The sequence below is a fragment of the Ambystoma mexicanum genome, chromosome 8 (genome assembly GCF_040938575.1).
Source record: "Ambystoma mexicanum isolate Mex_15411 chromosome 8, UKY_AmexF1_1, whole genome shotgun sequence".
Taxonomy (NCBI): Eukaryota; Metazoa; Chordata; class Amphibia; order Caudata; family Ambystomatidae; genus Ambystoma; species Ambystoma mexicanum.
The window spans coordinates 890,571,887-890,591,700 of NC_090929.1; positions in this window are offsets into that span (position 1 = coordinate 890,571,887).

Sequence of the window (19,814 nt, forward strand, 5' to 3'; positions counted from 1 at the left end):
GAAAAGCAAGTACAGGAAATACAGAGAAGGGGCCAAAGATCAGAGTGGCCGTGCTTAGGAGGAGCAAAGAATCTGGCATTTTTGAAAGTCTCTGATTTTACCCCATGAGAAGGTTGTGTGTGAAAGGAACTGTAAATAATAAATGGTACATCCTGACAAGTTGAATTTTGTGTTTGGAACTGAAGGGGCCTAAGTTTGGGGAAGGGAACCTTGAGAAACCTGAGAGAAACTGTGTTATATTGTTGCTTTGTCTGAAACCTGGGAGGATTGAAGCTTGGGGAAGGGATTCCCTAGGAACTAAAAACATTGGAAGTTGTTTGAACAGAGTGCAAGAACTTTGTGGAGAAGGGCTAATGAGAAACCTCTTTTTGATTGTGCTGAACTTTGATGATACTGACAATGCCCCACCTTGTGAGAAGACCACCGGAAACCAGCCCTGGTATATATTTCTTTTTGAATCACTGTTTTTCTTTATAAAGACTTCCTACCACATTTTATCAAAGAGTGAGGGCAAGCATAGGTTTATTCACAGGAGGATTTTCGTTTTGGACTTTCAGACATCTACAGCTCTTAGAAACATCAGTTGAGGGAACCATCCCTTTAGAGTTAGGGTCAGTTAGGTATTACACCAAACCCAGCATTTTAATAAATAAAGCTTTAGAAACTATACCACTTGAGTCTGTGTCTCTCATGATACCATGCCTGTCTAACATCTGATATCCCAGCCTGGTAGATGTCAGAAAACCCAAGGCTATCATGTGAACCTGCTCAACGAGTAGAAAGCAGACCCTAGCGAGACAACCACAGTCATTATGGCCACTCTCCTTATGGACTCAGAAATAGAAAACCAATTGATTTCCCCTAAATGGCCACTTCCCCACCAAGAAGATCTACTGTCTCTGTTTCCTAAAGTGTTTTCGGAACAACCAGTAGAGTCTCTAATTTCTTCCATTACATTTGAACAACGGCCGGGAAAACTATCAACTGTGATGAACCCAGGGGTTATGTCCCTAACTTTCCCCCTAAAGACAATGCTCTATTGTTTCTGACATCAAAACAAAACACTCTGACCACTCTCAAGACTCACATGCAACATCAAGCAAAGCTACATGTAAGTGGAACTGGGACGAGGAAATCCCATATAGAGGAAAGAAGACCAGAGGGCCAGAAACTACACGCTAGTCCCTTTTCTTTGTCTCACAACAATGTCATCCATAAAAAGAAAGAAGGACTAGCGTTAGATTGTTGTAGTGGTTGCAGAAGCAGTAGTAGTAGTGGCAATGGTTGACGTAGTAGCAGTAGTAGCTGGAGAAAGAGAAGTTCTATTAGAAAAGAGACAGGGACATGTGTGTGACACGAATGAGAAGAAACGAGAAGTTGAAGCGCAACACATGAGGTTGCAAAATATATAATTTCCGAAACCAGCGGGAAACTACTTATCCAACTATAGAGTTGACAGAAACCAGGGCTTGGTGAGGTGGTGCCGCATCCATTTAACAGGCACAGCAGCAGTGCCAGAGTGTCGACAGGAACGAAGGAGGCTTGCTACCCATCTTGTGGGGAATGAAGCCGGCATAGAAAGAAGGAATTCTTCCAGGCATCTTGAGCGTGGGCTGGTGTTGGAAACCCAAGAGAGGATGTCACCAGGTGCAGCAGTCACTCTCTCTCAGCAGCTAAGCAGACTTCACCCGGCACAATAGACACCGTCCTGCTCGAGTATGGCAAAGTTATATGCTGCATAACTGGAAAAATGGAATGCCGGTGGTTAGACACTGAAGCTGCTCACACCCGGAGTGCATGACGGGCTGGCAGCAAGGCTAAGGAGCAAGGTCAGAACACTGTGGCCATGTCCATGATTAGTGACGTATAGCGTCCCCCGTCACAGTGAAACAAGTTATCAATAAGTGGAGAAAATTTACTTTTTGTGTCTTTTGAAACTTCCTGCAGTTTATGAAAAAGGTCCTCAGGAACCGACAGCAGTTGGACGCCGACTGCTTGTATCCCGCAGAGTTCGTGGATGCCATACCCTGCAGCAACAAGGCAAGCCGCATGGCGGAGCCTATGTTAAACATATAAGGAGCTGTATTAAAAGGGAAGGAACCAAAACTTTGATAACCAAAGTGTGGGAACTCATCCCATAAGACTTATTAACATGAACATCACATCACATTGGCTCCCTGGCTCCTGCCCTGTCCGACTTCTGCAACCACTCCTTCGCCACTGGAGTCTTCCTCTCTCCCTTGAAGCACTCCTTTATGCACCCTCTTCTTAATAAACCCACTGCCGACCCGTCCTGCCAGGCTAACTATTGCCCAATCTCTCTCACTCCCTTCCTGGGCAAACACCTGGAAAAGCTGGCCATCTCCCAGCTCAATCTTCACACTGAATCTGTTGGTTGCCTCCATGATCATCAATCTAGTTTAAGAGCTGCCAGTAGCATGGAAACTGCTCTCCTGAACATCCGTGAAGACCTGCTCCCCAACCTTGATTCCAACACCCCCTGTGTCCTCATCTTACTTGATCTCTCTTCTGCCTTTGTCACGATCGACCATGCCATCCTGCTCAACCTTCTCCGTGATAACCTGGGGATCACCGGTCAGGCCATGGCGTGGCTGGCTTCTTTCCTTTCTGACCGACCCTCCCAGGTTAGACTCGGGTACTTCCTCTTCTCTATCTCTATCTCTACCTGTGGTGTCCCCCAGGGGTCTACCCTCTCTCCCTGGATGTTCAACTAATACCTGGCACTTCTTGGCCACTGCATTGCTGCGCTTTGCCCCAACTTCCAGTGCTATGCGGATGACAGCTCATTTTCAGGTTACCCTCAGCCACCTCTTCTCCCTCTCTCATCTCTGACTGTCTGTCTGCCATCTAGGAGAGGTGTGCCACCAATGATCTCTGCCTGAATGCCAGTAAAACCGAGATTCTCCTCATTGGCACACCCGCTCCCTCCTTTCCTATCACGCTCTGGCCGGACTCTCTTTGCCCTCTTACTGCTCCCACTTGTGAGGCTAAAAACCTCTGGGTCATCTTCGACTCCACACTCTCCTTCTCTGCTCACATCTCTGACGTCTCTAAGAAGTCACATTACCAGCTGCACCTCCTCAGAGGTATTCTTCCTTTCCTCCCCTTCCCCCAGAAACTCACTGTCTCCAAAGCTCTGGTTCTCTCTAGGCTGGACTATTGCAACAGCCTCTTTCTAAATCTGCCTGCTTCTACTCTCCGCCCTCTGCAACTCATACAGCACAGGACTGCGAAACTTGTCCTTGCCGTCAAGCCCGGGGATTGTATCTCTCCAGGATTGAAATCTCTGCACTGGCTACCAGTGGCTGCGAGGATTAAGTTCAAAACCCTCTGCATTGCCCACAAGGCCTTCTGGGGCCTGGGGCCTCATTACCTTCAACTCTCTCTTCCTAAATATCTTCCCTCTCGAGCTCTTCGCTCATCCGCCTCCAAATCCCTCAGGGTCAGTTGCATCTCCAAGCAATGAGCTGGCGGTAGATCTCTTTCTTCAGGTGGGGCCTCCCTCTGGAACAGCCTCCCTGCCTCACTGAACCTTGAGGAGAACCATCTCCGGTTCCGGAAGCACCGCAAAACCTTTCTCTTTGCTTCTGCTTTTTCTCCTTCTCTCCCCTGCTGACTTCCGGGCTGATACTTAAACTATACTGGTTACCTGGCCACCCTCTGATCTCGGGTCCAGGTCCCCTCGCCCTCGAGTCGCACACCTGCACTGCCCTCCTGGCAACCCCAGCACTTGGTGACTGTTTTCTGTATCCCCAAAGTCCCACTACCAGCACGTGACACCTGCTGGCTGTACTTTTTACCTATTGATATTTATTCAATTATCCCATGCACTGCACTGTCTCCTACCGCCCGGCACTTCCCCCTTCTCCCTTCTCATGCACTTGCGTGATCCGAATGTCACCTGGCCTAATAGGATCGTTGTCTGTCTTCCCTCAGTTTCCACCTCCCTTGCCTCGTCGCACCTTGAAAGACTTGTGTATAGGCACTTTATAAATGCCATATCATATCACATCATATCATGGGACTGAATAAGAAAGAGATGCAGGCAAGGAGGGAAGTAAACCCAGTATACAGAGAAGTAATGAACAGAACGAGAAGAGCAGTACTCTTCATCTCATTACTAACATAAAAGTAGTACTTTAACACAAGCGTGAACCAATCTAGTAAACTAATACTAACACAGACCAAGTCTACCAGAGATGGGATACATGGTTGAAGTCATTATTTCTTTGAAACAGCAAAGGCCAGGGATGAGGATTGTCCCCATGGCATTTCTGAAGTGCTTTTGAACTTTGAATTACCGAATATTCTTTATTGCTGTACACAGGAAAGACCAGGGATGAGGATTATCCCCTTGGCATTTTTGAATTGCTTTGAACCTGGATTTGACTATTGAAATTGTATATTAGAGGATACCAGCAGGCTGTAGGAAAGCAGCCAAGTATATTTGTATGTTTCCCTTGTAGTAGATGTTTGAAGTATTTTAGTGTGAGGGTAAGTTTAGGTTTTCTACACAGGGCAGCAGTTATCATTTTGGACATCCAGACAAAGACTGGTCCATTTGTTAGTTTTGTTGAGGCAGGGAAAACCCTCAGAGTAACGGATATTGAGGCCTTTTTCCACAACCGTTTTATTATGTAAATAAAAGCATAATTGATAAAACCACTACCTGTGTCAGTGCCTCCTTACTCTGACCCCTCACACAACCTAAAGCCTTCTAGGATCCCTGAAGCCCAGAGAAAAATCATTGAACAGGAGATAGAGGAGATGCTCTAGGCTGATCTCATCGAGCCCTCTGAGAGTCCATGGTCCTCCCTTTTTGTCCTGGTGGACAAACTTGATCAGTCCTGGCGTTTCTGTCTAGATTTCAGAAAACTAAATTCAATTTCCATCTTACATAATTACTCAATGCTATGAATTGATGATTTAATCAAAAAACTAGATTTGGCCAGATACATTCTACACTTGACTTGACAAAGGGGTATTGGCAAATTCCCTTCAATCCAGCGGCTAGGGAAAGACTGCTTTACAACTGCACAAGCCCTCTTTCACTTCAAGGTCGTACCCTTTGGGTTACATGGGGCTCCTGCCACTTTTCAATGGCTAATGGACCGAGTTTTAACACTGTATACTACTTTCTGTGGGGCCTATCTGGATGACATAGTGGTATACAGTAATAGCTGGCAAGAGCACGTCCACCATCTCCATTTGATCACATGTGCTCTCAGAAAAGCAGGTTAAATAGTGAATCCACGAAAGTGCCTCTTAGCCCAATCCACTGTAGGATATCTCGGATACTTTATCATGAATGGCCTAATCCAACCCCAGTCTGAGAAAGGGAAGTCGGTGCAGCAAACACTGAAACCTAAGATCAAGCGCGATCTTCAAGCCTTCTTGGGACTGATTGGGTATTATAGGTTTATCCCAAACCACTCCACACTAACAGCAAATCTCACCGACAAGACGCGCAGTGGGTCTGGGCAAGTGAGACCTCACTGGGAGAGACTCTCCCTTAGGCGACCAGGACTCTTGTTCCTGTGAGAAACTCTCTAAGCCACCCAACATACTAGTATATATGGGACTATCTTCTACAAAGAATAATGTGAGATCTGCATAGTTTCCTGAAGGCAATGCTGAAACAAACTGGCCCGAAAAAGGAAAAGACAATGGGGGTCATTATGAGTCCAGAGGTAGTCATGTCGGTAAATACTGGCACGGCTGCCGCCGGAGTCATTTTCTTTCTGGCAATGGCAATGGGGACTTCCCGGGGCATTACAGCCATGATAGGACAGGCATGAAACAATCCCTACTGATCCTCAAACATTTATATAGTAAGTCAGTAGTGGAAAAAAGAAAAAAACTACAAAGAGACTTAAAAAAATGGAAGAAAGGTACTACAGATTTACCAGAAGCGGAAATAAATAGAGGAATACAACTAATGAAGCAAAAATACAGGAATTGGTTGATTAGATTCAAGAAAAACCAAGACCAAGACCAAGAGCATGGAGAAATCATGCTTAACTCCATGAGGGACAAGACAACAAAAGAAACCTGGGCCACTATTAATAGTAGATCTTTGAATCAACAAAGTCGTCTGATTAATGGAGTCCCAGAGATAAGTTGGATAAAACACTTCTCAAAGGTATTTGGAACAAATAACACAGAATGCGAAATAGAAGATCCAGTGAAAGAAATAATCTGGGAGCATGATCTAACCGCTGAGGAGATAAATACCAAAATAAGAAATTAAATACTCTGCAGCAGCTGGACCAGATGGTATATCAAACATTCAAGGCTCCCAGAAACCCCTTTGTTTTGCATATTAAGTAACTTTGGGTTACTTAAGGGAAAGGAGCTAGAAATAGTAGAGACCATAAGATACTTAGGCATCCTGTTCAATACTGCAGAAAAGGAAAACTTCTGGCAAATTGAACTAGAGAATAAAGCAATAGCATTAGCAGCCCAAGGATCCATCATGCATTTGCGTTATGGAAAATTCCCTATGGCTCCATTAGGACCCGTCTACTTACAAAAAGTAGCACCAAGTCTTACATATGGTGGAGAAGGAATGCTCAATTTACACTGGGCAATATGGTCCAAATTGGAGAGCAAGTTCTGGAAAAAGGGACTGAAACTGCCAAATAACTTACCAATAGCAGCAATAAGATCGGAGTAGGGATTACAATCTCTGTATTCAATGATTGTATGGAAGTCACTAAACCTACTTTGAAAAATAATGTAAGATAAACCAGCAGTATCCTACACTTTTCTAAAAACAGAAGGAAAGGGGAAAGGGACAGTACTGCTATCCGGATGGAAACAAAAATGTATGAAACATCTGGAGTGGCTAAACTCGTTGCTAGAGATACTAACAACAATTCCTGATGGAGTCAAAGAAAAATTAAAACGTCTTGATTGGATAAACACACAATACGAAAAACTGAAATGTGAAAGCCTGCCCAATGCAGCAAAAGACCATAGAAAAAGAAACGAAACTCCAAAATATTTACAACAGTTTCCGAGTAGATAGCACAGAGACCAACTTCAGCGAATTAGACTCAATGTCTATCAAACAAATGATTACATATGGCAAACAGGAAGAAGGGGAATAAACACCGGCGAATGCAGAATATGCAACGTTCGTGACAAAATGGAAACAGTCCATCATTTAATGACAGAATGTGAAGCTTTGACAGAAACACAAACTATGTTTCTGGGGAAATATGTCAATAAAGAAAGTACGGAATCAGCGGAAGAATGGTGGCTCAAGATTTTAACAGGGGAAAAAAAGGACTTACCTGTACAGGCATTAATTTTTTAGACTAAGTGATGAAGAAAATGGAAGAAATACGGTAGAATGACATCGTCGTTGAGACTGTAGAATAGGAGAATTTTTGAGGGAATTACACGACTCAATATTTTGATTTAAAGACTTGAAAAAAGAAGAAGTTTAAGTTTTAAAGAATTTGGAGTACATAAATGTGTTAAAAGTTTGTAAGGAAACTAAATCACAATAAAAAATAAATTAAAAAAAGAATGAAAACAATGAAAACAAACACCAGTGAATGAAGGGCAAATATCCTATGAGTACAACGAATGGAGAAAGTATGGCATACAATCCTGTAATAAAGGAGTGAAGATAAGACTATCAAGTGAACAAGATAGTTACAGAGAGAGACCCCTGGAGGGCAGAGATACCAAATTGGATCCAACCACATACAAGTTGAGAACACCTTGATTAACAGACTGTGAGAAGTCTACAAATTCAATCAAACAAAAGTGTGAGAAAGTATCACAAGGAAAGTTCTCAGAGACATATCACTAAAGAGAGTTAAGCCTTCCTACGCTCCCTTTACAGCGCCCCGATGCCCGTGGGCTGCAGTGAGCTATACAAATCTAAATAAACAAATAAATAAAATAAATAAATAAGAGTACAAGACTCAAGAATATTGTGGAAGAGCGACAAGAATTAATCAATGAGATATCCATGGACTATTATGGAAGATCGTGTTAGGAAACAAACACAAGAAAGAGACACATTGATATGAAAAGACTAACAGAAGACAACAGAAAACCAGGGGAATTCAGCCATTCTCCTGACCTTATTTGAGTTGGTTGTTTAGCTGTAGGGTCGGATAGAATTAGATTTGGACAGAGGACATTATTTTCTTTGGGACTTCCTGACGACAGACAAGCACCTTTAGTCCTTTAGCTAAGCAGGCAAACCACTCGAGCTGTAGGGAAAGATAGGCCTTCTTCTTATAAGTTTATTGAAAGCAAGTCAAAATGTCCTTAACATGTCTGACTCTTTCTTCCGACCCACAACATTATGCACACAATGAGATATCCCAGAATACTTATTCTGTGTTTGATAATTACACAGAGAAGGAGTCAGGAGATCTCTTAGTATACGCACAATAGGACCTAATCTATCAAATATATAATTCAAGAAGCACATACACTCTGAAATATTCTCTAACTTCTCACGACATACAGTCAACTTATACACTCCAACCCTGAAGTACTTTCATAAATAAAAAGGGCTGGGATTTAATCTTTTACCTTTATAGTATCACTCCTCTCAGAATGTAATTCCGCTTGCAATGAAACTTACATAGCAATTTCTTTTGGCTGTCTCGCAGACAGGCAGGTATCCTTTTAAGGACTGGTTCAATTCTCCCCCTCAGAAACAGGGAGCTCTTGGTCCGCAAGATTTAGGAGCTCAAAACCCTCCTCTTCAATTAATGGTTCCTCCCCAAACACCTAGGTTCACCCACCCTTCACTTCCCACACTACCTGAAACTGGGTGATCTGCTCGCCACTGTGTCCTCCTGTGATTGCTTGTAGATGCATTGCTACCAAGTTGCCCATCTCTTCCCCTGTTAGCTCCCCGCTCCCTTCTTTCTGTACTTTCCTCATCATGTTCTTCCCTCCTATGATTGTAAAGTGCTCAGTTTCTTCCTGAAGCTAGGTCTGTGCTCAATAAATACCCTAATAATAATGATGACAGCTTCCCTTCACAGTCTGGTTCCCCTCTTTCTGTATTTGGACCAGTCTGCTTATTTTTTTACACTAAAGAAACCGTTGGACTTTAACTCTAGGTAGGCCTCTCTTGCAGTCTACTCTAGTAATTCAAAAATGTGTCCAGATGGAAAGCAATATATATGTTATTTCTCTTTTTTCTGGGTACTTTCTAGATACATATGGATAATTCTTTCTTCCACCATCACCTTCAGTTTTGGGAACAATAGAGATTTGTTTTTCTAGATCTTCACCCCTCACTGTTTTTGTTATTAGGTGGGAGGGTCCTTGATAGTCCCTCAGGCCCTGGAAAGAATTATCTGGTTAGTGCACTAAAGAGAGGGTTGGAAAGGTTGATTTAGTAACACATAGAAACACAATCTTTTAGGAAAAACATACATCCTATTGTTCTATTTTCACATTTGGTCATCAATTTTCATTAGTACTAATCATTTTATCGGGTCATTCTCTTGCACTCTAATTTCATTACTTTCCAGTTAATTGTTCTTATTATTTCTTTACGTTTGCCCAGGTTTCATTCTTCCAAATTATCTTCACCCCCAACTTAGGATGGCTCCCAATCATTCTCAAAGCTGGTTGAGTATTATAGCTTTTCAACTGATTGATATGGACCCAATTTTCCTCAATCAAATGTACTTTTGGGATGCGGATTGTATAGGCAACAGGAGAAATCTTACAAATTATCTCAAAAACACATCACCAAGAAGGGTTAACTTCTTCTCCTTGGCTTGGTTTCTTTGAAAATTATAGAGATGGAACCTGTCACCTATATCATTGTTACGCTCACCTTATATCCCCGGGGCGTCTGGAAGGCTCTGAGATCTGGAACCCTGGATGCGTAGTTGCCCAGTGCTGAATAATGAATCTGCAATCTAAAGAGTGAATCTCCCACCTCCCTCTGACCGATTCCCTTCCCACTGGGTTCTTTTCTCACCTTAGTTATTTGTAGGGTGAGCTATCTGTCCTGCGTTTCTTGTGCAGGGGCGCTTGACGTTTGTTGGCGAGCTGCCAGAGTTGCTTCACTGGTGCAGTACGCCTTCCTTGGGCCCAGGCCTACTGTGACCCCGAATCTGCTGGTAGGCAGGTAGGTTTGTTAATTGTAAGTCTTTGTTCTGTTTATGGTGGAAATTCGTTAATGTCTTTATCTCCTTCTTTTCAGGTGCGAAGGTCTTGATGCTGGCGTGCCGGATGGAGAGGCACGTTTTCTAGGTAAGAGAAAGCGCGAAGTGCAGCGCCTTTATTGTCTTTTAAAGCTAACCTGTGTTTACTTCTTCTTCTCCTCACAGGCTGCTGTGGTGATGCGAGTGGATGAGAGTGCGATGAAAAGCAGGCCCCCGGAATCCGTTAAGGTAAGTACACCGCTGTGCGGTTGTTTAATATTGAAAGCAAACCTGAATATGTCTCTTTTCCTTTGCAGATGTTGCTGTGGTGCTCCGATGGAAGCGTGGCGTAGCGCGATGGAATTCAGGTAAGACTGATGGAATTCGATGTTTTGGAAGCACGCGTTCTAATATTGTTTTTCCCTTTCTCGTAATTGCAGGTCGCAGTGTTCGAACAGCAGCTGTGGTAGCGGTTCACCGGAAGTCCTTAAGCTAGTACTCACAGGTGAGTGATGTTTCTTCTTCTCTCGGTTTCCACAGATTGCAGCCCAGTTTAGATGCTGAGTGCTGGATGGTGTTTCCTCAGGTAAAACAGAATAATCTTGTTCTTGTTCTTGTAGGATTACAGGAAGATGCTGAAGACCAGGAGCTGGACACGGTGAGCGTCACGCTGAGGGTTACAGAATAACACGAAGCGTGTCCTGCAGTCAGGGTGTGGTTTATATAGCCCAGGTAAAGTAGTACCAGGGAAAGTAGTTCCAGGCTTGCCACACCCAAAACACTAGACCGCATGGCTTGGTTCTTAGAACTAGACTGTGTGGGTGCTTCCAGGTTGGATTTAAAGGCCCATGTACATAAATGGGACCTAGTTTGAACACCCCTTCCTTCCTACATATGAGCCTGGTGCCAAAGGCACCAGGACTGGCTCCAGGAGCCCTTTTGCAGTGGTTTTAAGGCCCTCAGGGTTCTGGTGGGAGCCAGCTTGAGGCGCAACTTGTGCCCCCTCACAGTGGTCATGACAGCACTCCCCCCAAGGCCCCTCTCATGGTACGCTTCCTGTCCGGTCCGGGTTTGGTGGAGTTATCCAGGTGAAACCTCTTAATCAGACGTGGTGCGTGAATATGTTCATTTGGTTCCCAAGTTCTGTCTTCAGGCCTGTACCCTTTCCAGTCTACTAAATAGTATAGCTTAGATCTGGTACGTTTCGAATCCAGGATGTTTTTAACTTCAAATTCAGGCTCTCCATCAACTAGCACAGGTTTTGGTGGTGTTAAGACTCGGGTTCCTAGTTGTACAGGTTTTACAAGTGACACATGGAACACCGGATGAATTTGCATGCTTGGTGGTAAGGCTAACTTGACGGCCACCGGATTTATCACTGATTCGATGGTATAGGGTCCTAGATATCTTAGACGAAAGGTCTGGGTACCTTTTATGGGCACATGTTTTGATGCCAACCAGGCTTTGTCTCCAACTTGGTAATCGGAAGCTTTCTTTCGAGAATTTATTTTGTCTGTCTTTGGCTTGCAGTAAATGTTCTTTGCCCTTTTGAAGGCTTGGGTTATGCTTGTGTGTAGAGTCTTTACCGCTGGCATTTCCAAGGTCGTAGGGGAGTCTAGTTCAGAGGTATGTGGATGTCTTCTGTATATTGTGTAGAATGGGCTTTGTCCTGTGCTGGTGTGTATGGAGTTATTGTATGCGTATTCCGCTATCCATAACAAGTCTTTCCAATTCTCTTCCACTTGATGCAGCATGCAACGTAGATACTGTTCTAATGTCTGGTTTGTTCTTTCTGTTTGTCCATCCGTTTGGAGGTGATGGCTAGTGGATAATCGAACATCGTTTTGTGCCATGGTACAACATTTCCTCCAGAAGTTGGAATTGGCTTCCACAATCTGAGATTAGGATTGAGGGGAAACCATGCAGTTTTATGATCTGTTCAAGAAATGCTTTTGCCAGACCGGTAGTGTTAGGAAGTCCTTTGAATGGAATGAAATGTGCCATTTTAGAGAACAGGTCTACAACCACCAGAATGGTATTAAAACCTTGACAGGGAGGTAAGTCCGTAATAAAATCAAGAGAAAGAGTATGCCAGGGAGCCGGTGGAATATCCAGTGGTTGTAGGAGGCCAGCTGGTTTATGTTTTTGTTTTGTGATTCATTCTGTGCACATATCCCACAGGAGAGAACAAATCGAGCAATGTCCTTACGCCAGGTTGGCCACCAATAATTCCGTTTAACCTTGGCTAGAGTCTTAGCAATTCCGGGATGGCCTTCGATCAGGGAATCTTGATAACCAGACATGACCAATTCTTGCAGATCTTTACTTGGTAGATATAGTCGCTCTCTGAAGTAGGGTAATCCATCCAGAACCGTGTGATGTTCCTTTTGGGAATTAATTTCTGCAACATCTCGGGGTTCATTAAGGTTTGAATCTTATCTTGAAGTTCACTCAGAGTCAATATGTTGGTGAGTCCCAGTAGTTTATCACTTGGGAGGATGGCAACATGGTCCAGGATACTGTTCATTTTCTCTTCAACACCCATATGAGACAAGACATCAGCCTTCCCATTCTGAACTCCTGGTCGGTATGTTATTATGTAATCGTATTCTGCGAAGAATAGAGCCCACCGCAACTGTCGTGACGATTGGGCTTTTGCTGACTTTAGGTATTGAAGGTTTTGGTGATCTGTGATTACTTTGATGGTATGTCTGGCACCTAATAGATACTGCTGCCAGGCTTTGAAGGCGATTTTATTGCCAACAATTCTTTGTCTGTAATTGCATAGTTAAGTTCTGGTGGTGAGAATTTACATGACCAAAATGCCACGGGGTGTAATTGGCCTGACTCTGGATCTCTTTTAGAGAAAACTGCTCCCATAGCTACGCTGGGAGCATCAGTTTCCACTACAAAGGGGAGATCAGGGCGAGGATGTTGTAAAATTGGCATGGAGGTGAATCTTTTCTTAAGTTCTTGAAAGGCCTGTTCCGCCTCTTCAGTCCATTGGAATTTGTTGTTGTTTTTATCTCAGTAACGATGTGATTGGGTGGACTATCCGTGAGAAATCTGGAATAAATCAGCGATAAAAATTTGCAAAGCCGAGCATGCTTTGGGTTCCTTTAAGTGAAGTAGGTGATGGCCAATTAAGGATGGCATCTACTTTGTGTAAATCCATCTTGACTCCCTTTGGCGAGAGAACAAAAGCGAGTAACTCAACTTCGGTGACATGGAAGGAACATTTCTCAAGTTTAGCGTACAGTTTGTGCTGGCAAAGTTTTGCAAGGACTGAGCAAACATGTTCCACATGATATCTTTCAGAGGGGGAATACACCAGGATGTCGTCAATATAGACTAGGGCACAGACATCGATTCATTCCCATAATACATCATTCATGAAGTATTGGAACCCTGTGGGAGCGTTGCACAGCCCGAAAGGCATTACATGATATTCGTACAGGCCATACTTGGTGCGAAATGTGGTTTTCCATTCATCCCCTTTCTTAACGCGTACAAGGTGGTATGCTCCTCTGAGATCTAGTTTGGTGTAGATTGGGGCATCCTTGACTTGGTCCAACAGTTCCGGTATAAGGGGCAAAGGGAAGAGGTTTTTTACTGTGATTTGATTAAGTGCACGGTAATCGATGCAAGTCCTCAAATCTCCTTCCTTCTTGGGTACAAAGAATAAGGGAGAGGCTGTCGGTGACTTTGACGGGTGGATAAACCCATTAGCCAGCTATTGATCCAGATAGGACATCAAGTGGAGATTTTCGGTTTCCATAAGTGCCTAAATTCGACCACAAGGAACCTGTGCGCCAGGTATCAGATCGATCTGACAGTCATAGGGCCTATGTGGCGGTAATGTGTTAGTCTGTTCCTTCTGAAAAACATCTTGATAATCCTGATATTCTTTTGGTAAGGTGTCCATTGGTTCCGCGATCCCCGATGCTATTCCTTGAACAGATTTCAGGTTTGGCTGTGGTATAGATTTCGGGTAGCAAGCATGGGCACATTCGTCGGAAAAGGTCAGTCTCTTTGCACACCAGTCTATGTGGGGATTGTGAGCTACTAACCATGGCATCCCTAAGATCAACCGGAACTGAGGAGCTTTGATGAGGTCAAACGTCATTGCTTCTTGATGGCGATCCTGACACAAAAGGGTTAATTCTGTTGTTGATTGGGTTACTGGTCCCGAAGCAATTTCTGTACCGTCAACAGTAGTTACCTTTTCAGTTGCTGGTTTTGTGCATAAGGGAAGTCCCATTTCTGTTGCTAGATCTCGATCTATGTAATTACCAACTGCTCCGCTGTCTGTATATGCCTCTATGGCATGCATCCGTGACAGTCGTTGGTGATTGATCAAGGTTACTGGTAGGGCGAAATGTGAGGTCTGTGACTCATCCTTCTCGCTCGACAAGCGGACCTCTATGCTTGCCGGGCCTGTTAGTTTTCCGATTCCTTTCCATCATCCTCTTTCTCTGTAGCACCTAACTCCTTCCTTGGAGGTTTCACTGGCCATTCTTTGAGGTAGTGACCTGATTTACCGCAGTATAGGTATAACTGTAGCTGTCTCCTCTTGTCTCTTTCACCCTTGGTTAAAGGGGGTTGTACTCCTCCAAACTGCATGGGTTCTGTGGTATTTTCGGATGGACGTTGAACATTATCCTTTGAACGTACGTACATGGCACGATTTTCGAGTCTACTTCGGTCTGTTCTTCGATCCTGTAATCTGTGGTCCAACTGAAATACCAGGTTGATAAACTCTGCACAGTCTTTAGGTGGGTCTACCACTTGAAACAAATTGGTTATTTTATCTTCTGGCCACCCCGCTTCTACAACCAGTCTATTAAAGGTGGCAATATAAGTCAGCAAATCTTGATTCCCTTGGCGGAGGGACAGGAGTTCGTTATCAAGAGCTTGTCCATGCAAGTGTCGAGCAAATAACTTTTCCATCTCCTGTTGGAAACCCCAGAAGTTCTGCAGTAATGGGTCATCCTGGTTCACTAAAGGTACCGACCAGTCTGCGGCACTTCCACTCAAATATGATAACACGAAGGCCACCCTCGCCTGGTCATTTGGGAAAGCCCCAGGCCTACAAAGAAAATGGAGGCGGCACTGGTTCATAAATGTTGCATATCTTCTGGGGTGTCCATTAAACCGTTCTAGTGGTGCCAGGGGTACTGCTCTCAGCAATGTTATCTGTACTGGATTGACTGGTGATGGTGTAGCGACGGATGGGTCGAATCTGGGCAATGGAGCCTGCCCCGCCTGTGTTTGTAGTAGCCGTTTGCTTAGTTCATCAGTACAGTCTTTTGTGACCATTAACTCTTGTCTTAAGGCATTGGTTTCCTGCCGGGCTGTATGTACCTCAGCGCGTAATTGTCCCAAAAGCTGGGCTAACCGATCAGTTTCAGATGCCTCCATGACTCCCAGGTGGATAAGGTTAAAAGGCTTCTTGTTCTGTTACACTCACCTGATATCCCCGGGGGCGTCTGGAAGGCTCTGCGATCTGGAATCTTGGATGCGAAGTTGCCCAGTGCTGAATAATTAATCTGCAATTACAGAAGGGAGGATTTGTGATAACTGTCTCTAATGGGTGAATCTTCCACCTCCCTCTGACCGATTCCATTCCTACTGGGTTCTTTTCTCACCTTAGTTATTTGTAGGGTGAGTTATCCGTCCTGCGTTTCTTGTGCAGGGGCGCTTGATGTTTGTTGGCGAACTGCCCGAGTTGCTTAACTGGTGCAGTACGCCTTCCTTGAGCCCAGGTCTACCGTGACCCCGAATCTGCTGGTAGGCAGGTAGGTTTGTTACTTGTAAGTCTTTGTTCTGTTTATGGTGGGAATTTGTTAATGTCTTTATCTCCTTCTTTTCAGGTGCGAAGGTCTTGATGCTGGCGTGCCGGATGGAGAGGCACGTTTTCTAGGTAAGAGAAAGCGCGAAGCGCAGCGCCTTTAGTGTCTTTTAAGGCTAACCTGTGTTTTCTTCTTCTTCTCCTCACAGACCGCTGTGGTGCTGTGAGTGGATGAGAGCACGATGAAAAACAGGCCCCCGCAATCCGTTAAGGTAAGTACAGCGCTGTGCGGTTGTTTAATATTGATAGCGAACCTGAATATGTCTCTTTTACTTTGCAGATGTTGCTGTGGTGCTCCAGCTGGAAGAGTGTCATAGCGCAATGGAATTCAGGTAAGACTGATGGAATTTGATGTTTTGGAAGCGCGCATTCTAATATTGTTTTTCCCTTTCTCGTTATTGCAGGTCGCAATGTTCGAACAGCAGCTGTGGTAGCGGTTCGCCTGAAGTCCTTGAGCTAGTACTCACAGGTGAGTGATGTTTCTTATTCTCTCGGCTTCCACAGATTGCAGCCCTGTTGAGATGCTGAGTGCTGGATGGTGTTTTCTCAGGTAACACAGCATAATCCTGTTCTTGTTCTTGCAGGATTACAGGAAGATGCTGAAGACCAGGAGCTGGACACGCTGAGCGTCACGCTGCAGGTTACAGAATAACACAAAGCATGTCCTCCAGTCAGGGTGTGGTTTATATAGCCCAGGTAAAATGGTAACAGGGAAAGTAGTTCCAGACCTGCCACACGCAAAACACTAGACCGCATGGCTTGGTTCTTAGAACTAGACTGTGTGGGTGCTTCCATGTTGGATTTAAAGGCCCATGTACATAAATGGGACCTAGTTTGCACAGCCCTTCCTTCCTACATTTGAGCCTGGTGCCAAAGGCGGCAGGACTGGCTCCAGGAGCCCTTTTGTAGTGGTTTTAAGGCCCTCAGGGTTCTGGTGGGAGCCTGCCTGTGGCACAACTTGTGCCCCCTCACAGTGGTCATGACAGTCATACTTACTTTTTGTTGTTTTAAGGTGGTAGTAGGTCCTCATACGTTCAGCAGACTTCTTCAGATGGCATTGGGCATATGCAAAAGCATAATGTAGGTGCTTCCTCAAATTCCTAATGTATTCATGAGTAGTTGAGGCATTTATCAATGTCTGCTTCTGAATTCGGGAAAGCAGGCATTGAGGTACTACTATTTCACGTCCAGTCATTAACTCAAATGGAGACATCTTGATGGCAGAAGAAGATGTAGATCTCAGTGCCATCAGAACAAGCAGCAATCGGATGTCCCAACTTGGTCCAGAATCAACCGCAAATTTCTTCAAGATACTGTCATGATCTCTGCTTCCAAAAGATCAGGACTTGCCTGACTCCCTTGGAAGCAGACCCATAACCCCGGTTCCGAGTGCCAGCCAGTCCCAATTGGGACCTTTTGGACCCTGTCCTGGCGCCAGTGGCACCAGGCTCATAAAGATGCCCAGTCCCAGCGCTGGAAGCGCCGGGCTCATAATGCTTGGGTGGACTTACCTGCAGCAGACCATGCTGCTTACTTACCTGCCAGTTGAACCCCTGATCCTCTTCTATTTGGGACTACTTTTCCTGTTGGGTGGGGCAGGAGCCACTCCCTAGGTTCAGAACACTGGAACTCTTCTGGAAAGCAGGAACTCTTTTCTTACCTAGGCGTTGCTGTGGAAGGAGACACCTAAGCACTACAGGAGGCTATTTAAACCACACCCGATGGATGAATCTTGCTTTGCGTTATTCTGCATTCTCTGCAGCAGAACGCTCATCGTGTCTTCTGCTTCTGATCCTGGGCCTAAGAGAACAAAGGCTTACCATCCTGGAATCCAGTCTTCAGCAGCACCTGTAAAGACAAAGAAAGAACAGGTTAGCACTACGGTCTTCAGTGGCAGCGCATCTGTTACCTGGTCCATCGGCTGTCACCAACGCCTCGCGCTGCATTCCGGCATCTGAAAGACAAAAGCTTACCAGCTCTTCGCACACTCCGGAGGCCTTCGGCGCTGCATCCTGCATCTGAAAGACAAAAGAAGGTGCGTTTAAAGACATTGGGCAACTTTATTACTCACGTGCCATTACTCCTTCCCACGCCGAATCCAGTGGGTATTCCAGCACCCTTCAGCTTCTCTAAAGCTCCGAACTTGTACCTGCAAGATAAAAGGGACAGTTAGTGCGCATCGTGAAGCAGGCTACAAGCGCTTACTTATGTGCTTCCAGGCGCTTCTATTCCTCACGCGGGATCGATCCTCAACTCTCATCAGCCCGCCATCCGCCATCGCCGGAACCCTGCAAAACAAGAGATATCATTATAAAAGACTTTTAAGACATTTGAAGTGCCCAGAACTTACCGTTCGTGCAGTTAACGACGGACAGCAGTCCTCTGAGGTCAAGAGGCCTGCACCCTTATCCAGTGAAGAAACTGGTTACGGCACCCTGCCCCGAGGCAGATGGAGAGCTTGGCGTTCACTTACCTAAGGTGAGGGCGTTAACCTTTGGGGTTCTACAGGAGAAGAGAAAGGGAAGAGGAGAGAGGCACCCAATAACCCCAGTTCATTAATCCCATATTTTCTATCTGCAGACATCTTACTCTTCGAGTCAGACATACAGTGCACAGAGGTCCAGCCCAAAGAGCCAACCGTGTGTTACACATCACCTTTGAAGATACGGCATTCACCCAGTCAAGACCGGCGCCTCTGCGGGAATCAGGTGAGCGTTACAGAACGCAAAGCCTACCGCAAAACTCCCAGCCAGGCGCTATGGAAACCTCGGATACCGACCAGCTAGCCCAGTTACTTGGGGAACTAAGAGCAGAAGTGCATGCAGCCCGTCAGGAAACGAATGCTCTAAGAAGGGAACTGATTATTTCCAAGGAGCGAACAGACGATCTCGCTAGACAATTGCTACAGTCACAAGCCGGACAAACTCCGTTACCCGCATCAGGGGCAAATCTTCCTTCAACATCCTCTACGAACCCAGTGCAGATCCACCTACCTGGGAATGTACCTCTGGCTCCGCCCGAACGATTTTCTGGTGACCCAAAGAGGTTTGCAGTATTTATTAATCAGTGCCGGTTGCACTTCTTATGCCGGCCAGCAGCCTTTCCAACTGATCAAGCTAAGGTAGCTTTCGTGCTTTCGTACCTTAGTGGCAATGCGGCAGACTGGTCGATCCCTCTAGTTAATCAAGATGATCCGGTTCTCCATGATTTTCAAGCTTTTCAGCTCAGTATGGAAAAACTGTTTGCAAGACATTCACAGGGGCAGGCCTTGGACAATGAGCTCCTTTCATTGAGACAAGGTAATCAAGACCTTTTGGCTTATATTGCGTCTTTCAACAGACTGATAGTGGAAACTCGATGGCCTGAGGACAAAAGGATTACGCTGTTTTATAGAGGTCTACGTGGAGAGCTCAAAGATGTGTTAGCCCAAGTAGTGAATCCCCCGCAAGACTGTTCGGACTATATTGACTTAGTCGTTCAAATTGACCACAGACTGCAGAACAGGAAGGCCAATCGTTCCAAGTTTGATGCTCGAGTATTTTCCAAACCACCAACTCCTACCAAAGGAGTAGACTCTGGGGAACCCATGCAAATAGGGGGCCTGAAAGGACCACTAACACAAAAGGAGCGGGAAAGGAGAAAACAGCTGCAATTATGCCTCTGTTGCGGAAACTCGGGGCACTTTCTTCGAGACTGTCCGGTGAAACCAGCCAAGAAGGCAGTAGGAGCTGCAGTTACCAGGGTCACAAACTCCGAGCAGGGAAACGACCTCGCCCGACAAGAATAGAGGTCCTCTTGCC